Here is a 7472-nt window from a genome sequence, read left to right on the forward strand (position 1 = left end):
CGAATACATCTCAAGTCAGCAAGAAACGTTATTATTATGAATTTTTATTCTTTTCCTTATTTTATCTAAAAAGTTACATGAATTCTGTACACCATGATTGCGACTCACAGTTTATTTTTAAGCATTTGTTTACAAAAATAGTCTATACTTTCTGTATTTGTACATGTACAATTCATGTTCCCATTAAAACTGGACAATAAAAAAATCTGAAGAAAAGTAGAACTTTGTATTAAAGTCTTTTTAATATGTCTCAATTGTATTTAATTTCAATTTTCAGGAATATATTTTACATTGTATATTTCAATATTTTTTTCCAGCAACAGCTCAATATGATAACATCTTTAAAACATCTTATAATTACCTTATAGTTTCAGTTTAATCATTATTTCTGGTGTAAGAACAGATAATTATTAATACCGACTGTGTTGAAGTGTAACAAGTTATTAGAATACTGAGATTATCTGTCACCAATTATGACAATGATCATTGTCCGAACATGTCTGACTCACAGACTGGCAGTTATTGGTATTTCTTTATTTTTATCTTGATGACTAGTCATTATCATTGATTGCTCATCATACAGTCAATGGGATGCTGTCTTCTGTTCAATCTAGAAAGATTAACTCACTAAAAGTTAGCCATGATAATGTCTGCCTAAACCAGTACTGTAAAGTCAGGCCAGTCTGAATTGTTAGTTACTTAATTATAGTAATTTTGATTGAAATATAAACTAAAATGAATATGAATACAATATAAGTAGGATATTAATACAGAAGAACATTATGTTTAAGACATGTCATATTGCATCAATTAAAAAAAAAATTTAGGATTGTATATAGATGGGAGATAATTCAGTCAGCTATATATGAAGGTCAGAAGTTTTACCCCTTTGGTAAACATGTTGAATTATAACCAACAAATAATTTACAAAATATAGTTCTTTGTTGACATAAAAAGTAAATCTCCTTCTACCTTTATTTTGGGCATAATTTGATTTTTTTTAACCCCCCAAAAAATTTTTTATGCCCCGGTTTAAATTTTTTAAATTTTTTTTGCCCCCTGGTCTTTTGTCAAATCTTTTGGGTTTCAGCTTTTTTGTGTCTGTCTAAATTTTTTTTGAATGAGGGAAAGGGGAAATTAAAATTTTTTTGGGGGAAAAATTTAACCATTTTAAAATGAGCCCCAAAGTTTTAAAACCCTTTTCCCCCGGCCCAAAGGTCACACTTAGTCATTAGATATACATGTATAGCTAAGCTGTTAGCTAACCTTTGACTACACATATGTGGCCTTGCTTTAAATTTGTGGTAAAATTTAGCTTAACTCTATTGTTGTAACAAAATAAAATATTTAAAAAACTTTAAGTGGGGAGGAGCCACATCTGCATTTCCAGGCACTCTGACCATATTTACTACCGTAGGCCTTTAGGATTTTTGTTGTTGAAAATTTACATCAGAATAATTGGTGCACAATAGGGGTAGTCCTTCAGATTGTGTTGGTGTGCCAATCAATATTAAACCCAAAACAAACAAATTTTCTGTGTAGTCTCAATGCTGTAGTATTTGCACAAGCAAGTCTACTATCAAAATATTAACATACCAAATATTACATTAAAATGTTGGCTAATATAGAAGTGATTATAGCATGATAGACTGTAAGTTCTGGAATAATTTACCGATATTAAAAGACTCCCATTGGGAATATTATACTTATCCACTTTTATGGCTCTGCCACATGTCATTTTTTCCTCTATCTGAATTGAAGATTTCTTGTCGATATATCAAACATATAATGTCTATAAGGCTTTCTCTGATGTTTACTCATATACGATAATGTTGTCTTGAAGGCATTACCCATGCTGCCTCTTACATTATTGTTGCTATATAGATATTACATATATATAATGTAATAAGTTTGATGTTTAAACAAATCATGCTGACTCGACAGATTTCTATTTATTGTTAGACTATAGGCATGATGATATATTGTGATGTGTCTGTAGTAACTTTTGTTGTATTTTGAAAAGTGGCTGATCAATGAAAGTACTAGGAGAGTTTAAATAGGTAAATTGATCAGGTTAGATAGTTTAATGCATAAGGACATATTTCTTCTGAAGATGAGAGTTGAAAATTTGATAGAACAATATTGTATCCTGATGTGAATAAAGTGACAGGTCTTTAATAATAATAATAATAATAACAACAATAATAATAGTAATGACAATGATAATGATAACAACAATAATAATAATAATAATGATAATAATGATATAATGATAATAATAATAATAAAGACCATTACAGTCACATGGTTTCATGAATAGTCTGAGCTTAATAGAATTTTAAAAAAACCAGTTTGGATTGATTTAATTATATAACCAGTATATTTGACTTTTGAGTTTTTATAAAGCTGCTCCATATAAGTATTAAAAAACATACATAATTATTTATTTTGTGAAATGTTGTCCACTACATTAAGGCTATGAATGCAGATTGTCAATTAGCTTGAGTTACTGTCCAATAAATGGCAGAGTTGTTGATCATAATGTAGTGAAAATGTTTTAAGAAATATTTTCCTTTAAATATTTGTTCAAATAGTTTGTATGGTTTGAAAAAAAAAAGATGTTTCCTTATAATTTTGACTCAAGTTTTGTGAAGATCTGCAGTATATTTGCCAGAGCACCATTGGCAAGGTGGTTTATATAACTGATAATGTAAATACATGTAATAGTGATAACTCTTGTAGATACAACACAAGTCAATTATATAGATCTTGTTTGATGAACATAACGGTAATTTTTTCAAAAAATTTTTAGTTACTAAATTGTTTTCTTGTTTCTTTGCAGTATCAAGAGTTGCCTGCCAGTTAAAACTTTTAACAAAAGCCTTGTTGTGGTAACAATGTTTAGTTATAACAATGTAAGTATGATTTGTAATGTAATAAAAGTAAGATAAGTTATTGAGACATAACATTACATATTTATGATATAAATATTGTATAACTAGATGTATGTCTAGACCAATGACTCGTGTACTAAATTTTCAGATCCTTTGCTTACTCCTTTTCTCAGAAATAATCAATTTTGTTGTGCAAATTGGCCCTAAAAATTGAAAACCATTGCAACGCTTTTCATTCAAATCGATCACAAAAAAAGGCATTACTTTGCAAAACAGAATTTTAAGATTTTTTCTGTCCGTTTGAAATGGTGTTATATTTTGATATTGAATATGTATATCACCTTTGAAGTTAATAGTTTAAAAATGGACCTTAACAAATAGGTTAACAGTAAAAAAAAAAGTCAATTTAAAAAAGGGGCATAACTTTGCAAAGAAATAATTTAAAAATTATCTGTTCTTGAAATGTTGTCCTTTAATTAAAGTAAATGTAAAATTGTACCAAGTTTAAAGTGAATAGCTTATATATTTTTGAGCAGTTGACCAAGACAGACAAGAAGGTCAGGACAAGAGCTCCTTTTTTTCTTGAAGAAAAGAAGAACTAAAATAATGATATTGCAGAAAAAAATATTACATATTAAAAACTTTATACTGTGTAATATAATATAAAGAAGGTAACATTTTAATGTTATTTTCTAATCTAAAATGTTATAGTTTATCACAGACTTGCCTAAGACATGTTTAAGTCGAGGTCTAAATATAATGACAGTGTATGTAATATCCTATATATAAATTACATATTGATGTTCTCAAGATAAATGAGTTATATAAGACAGTCTATGATGGAATAGTTATCAATCAAATATTGTGTTGGAGAGCTAGACAGTAAATATTTGTAACACTTTATTGGGGAAGCTGCAGAGTACATTTACATATCATAACTGATGATGATATTGAATGATTGATATTAAACAGGCTGTTATTTGTGATGATATTGATTGATATTAAAAAGTTGTTTGTATGGTAAATATTTTGTGATGTGCCAGACATATATATATACATGTACAAATAAATTTGGATACATCACTTAATTTTTTAGAGTCATAATTTTTTTTTTTCATGAAATTTATTTTTGTCAATACTTATGATGTTTGGATGATGTTTAAGGGTTTTGGGTTGTAGAGGGGGAATGGGGGTATAGTGTAAGTCATGGCCACGCTATGTTCACCTGTGTCATATATATTAATCATATAACAAGCAAGTTCTTGATATATATTTCCTTATCAAATAGCCATTTAAACATGTCAGTGAATAGGTTTTATTATACATTTTTCAATGTAATATAATAATAAACAATTTGTTCAGCATAAACACTTAGTAAATATGAGCTTAGAATTTAAAAAGAGATTATCCTTATTCCAGGTCACACTGGGTAACCGGCACCAGTGATGACAGATCGCTGCAGTGATGACAGAACTCTAAAGTTTACTGATTGCTACAGGTAGGTTATAAACTTGTATGGTATATCTTTATCAACCAAATAAGGAGAATTTCATGGCTATTAACTTACTGTTCTGACTGGAGACACTCTCAGGTAATTTTAAACTTGTGTCGCTAGTTAATAAAATATTTTGAGTAGGATAAAAGTTAAATCGCTTTAGAAAAATCTTCAGAAAATGATGGGTTTTCTTCAAAATATCTCGAGTGAAATAAGTGACAAGATTTTGTGTTAAATACACGTAGACATTTATCACTTAGCCTCACGTAAGCCAAATATCAAACCAGTTTGTCTTTTTCTTGCGAATGTTACAGGCATCCGAACTGGTCGTAACAGCAAGTGCTGCCATTGTAGACAAAAATGTGTAGTGACTGCAAGTGCTCCAAAAATGGCTAACATTCTAACAAAATGTCAAGATCACTCTTTTTGTTAATATCTTTATCTTGGCATATATTTTTATGCAAAATTGATATGTTTTACCATCATTTGTAATATTCAAAATAAACAAAATAGTAATGCAGTATTTGTTTTGAGAGAAGCTTTTTATAATTATTATTGCCACATAGTTACAGGACAAAATAAGATTCACTAGACCAATTAAATTGCACTATAAATAGAATTAAGAAGAAGAAATTTTAGCCGGATTATATGAGATATTATTATCTATCTTTATTTTTAGAAACCGTAATCTAGTCATCTGTTAAAACTTTATGTTGTAACTTTATTTCTTGTTGCAATTGCATATTGTCTGACTGCTCCCAGTATTATTCCCTCTAGTGTAATATTTCTATTTTAATTATAAATATCTTTTATAGTTTCTTTTATTAAAGTATTTTTGGAATTTCCTCTTGCAGATAAAGCACAGAACAATGTTGGGAGATAATACAGAAGTAAAGTGCACCATGATTTATATATAGAAGAAGGTTAATTGCTGGAGATTTTGTAAATTATCTGAACATGGTATAAGATGTAGGAGAGATTGAAGAAATAAATCAAAACATTCTGGCATTTCTGTCACCAATAGTAACAAAACCACTTTCACAAAACTACCTATATTTTTTGTATTGTTGTGGTGATTTGACTAAATTTTCAAAATACTTGTTTTGTGTATATTTTAACTTTGCTTACTTTTTATTGTGTGGCTTTTAAAAAGTTGACATATATGGGTTTCTTTTGTTGGCGGTGTCCCCTTACGCTTGTCTGGAGCATAACTCAGTCACTGTAAGTCGGATGACTCCAAACTTTGTATGCATGCTTTTTTCATTGACTTAATTTACAGTTCACAAGAGTTGTTACTCTGCACTTCTTAGTTTTTGAGTTATTTCCCTTTGTTAATTTCATTTATTTTTGTTTGGGCCATTTCTCCTTAACTATAAAAGCTATGGACTTAAAACTTCATAGGATGATAAATCTCATTGAGAAGAAGTGCAGTGCATAAGAACTTTTACTCTGCACTTCATGATTTTTGAGTTATTACCCTTTGTTAATTTTCATACTTAATAGGCTTGTGGAGAGCATACATGTAACTTGGTCATTATAAGTTTGATTGACTCCAAATTTGTTATGTTAGCATTATTCATTGACCTGAAGTGCAGTGCACAAGAATTGTTACTCTGTACTTATTTTTGCTTAAGAAATAATATATCCCAAACAGTGATTTTATCGCTCAATAACATCACTGTTTGAAGTTCAGATGCGAGGAATTATATCACGAGGGCGTAGCCCGAGTGATATAATGATGCGCATCCGAACGACAAACAGTGATGTTATCAAGCGATAAAATCACCGATTTGGATATATTATTTCGATTCTAACACGACATCAACAAAATAAATGCTGGCGTACTTGATATTAAGCAAAATTGCTCCTGATTTGTTCCCGTACTTATTTTCAGCGCGTTGGATTTTTGGTGGTTAATGATTACGTCACATGTCTAAATATAGAACGTCAAACTGTGACTCTGTTGCATAATAACACACACTTTCGGTTTTTCTATGTTCAATAGGGAAAAATGCGGGTCGTGTTAGAATCTTTGTTAATTTTCATACAAGTCATTTCTCTCCTATATTATAAAAGCTGTGGACTTGAAACTCTATAGGATGATAGATCTCATTGAGAACTGGTACTGTGAAATTATTATTTATTACAATCAGTTCAAATGCCACTTAAGTGAAAGGTACATAATACATTGCAAGAGCAGTTTTTATAAATAACCTATAAGAAAATGACTATCTTTCAGCTATATACTGTTGACAAGGGGACACAATCCAACTCATGGAGTTCCAGTTTATAACATGATTGTTAGATAAATTTTTAGTGGGAATACATGTGTATTATTGTGAACCTGGCCCTGATTGAAATAATTATCATATCTGAAGTATTGAAATTTTTATATTTATGCAAAACAAATAAATTATTGCATCATAATAAGGGCTGTGCATTGCAATGTTTTCCTTTACTTAATACTTTTTATCACAGTATTTGTATATGTATCACAATATCGTATAATATATGTATCACAGTATTTGTTATTCAAACAATGCAGTTATTGATATGTATTGCAAAAGCAAATGACTTGTGATGAATGCATCATTTAAGTGGTGATACAATATACATTTCATAATACATGTACTTACTTTCAAATTTGAAACTTTTCACAATGTCAAAGAACAAAATACTGTTACTAAAATAACATATCATTGTAATAGCAATAAAATAGTGAGCTTCAAATTCTGCTGCTTGTTTTCAATAAAGCCTTTTTCTTTATATGACATGATTATGATTATAATCAGCACTTTGATTATTGTTATGAGAAAAAAATCCTGGCTCTTCATTTTTTATATACTGTGATACTTATCAGTCATATAGGTGTTCATGTAAAGACAAAAGTAGTTACTTTTTTATAACATAATATTTATTAATTATTTTTTGTGGAAAAGGTTATATACATGTACTCTCATTTATAGCAGTGTATTTATTCAACATTAATCTGCCAATTCAAAAAAGAGAAAAATGTAAGAATTTGTTGAAGTTCATCCAAATGAAAGTATCTAAAAACTTCTCAAATGATTAAAACAGTCTTA

The 7472-nt window shown here is 29.1% G+C and overlaps 1 long non-coding RNA gene across 1 annotated transcript; it reads left to right on the top strand.

Moving 5' to 3' along the window:
• The first annotated feature begins 2841 nt into the window (after positions 1-2841).
• LOC132749370 (uncharacterized) lies at positions 2842-7099 on the top strand. The gene is made up of 3 exons (XR_009628405.1): positions 2842-2915; positions 4314-4392; positions 5244-7099. It is a non-coding gene; the product is annotated as an uncharacterized LOC132749370 (long non-coding RNA).
• Positions 7100-7472: the final 373 nt, after the last annotated feature.

This window comes from Ruditapes philippinarum, unplaced genomic scaffold (genome assembly GCF_026571515.1).
Source record: "Ruditapes philippinarum isolate M1 unplaced genomic scaffold, ASM2657151v2 ctg7186_1_1_1_1, whole genome shotgun sequence".
Lineage (NCBI taxonomy): Eukaryota > Metazoa > Mollusca > Bivalvia > Venerida > Veneridae > Ruditapes > Ruditapes philippinarum.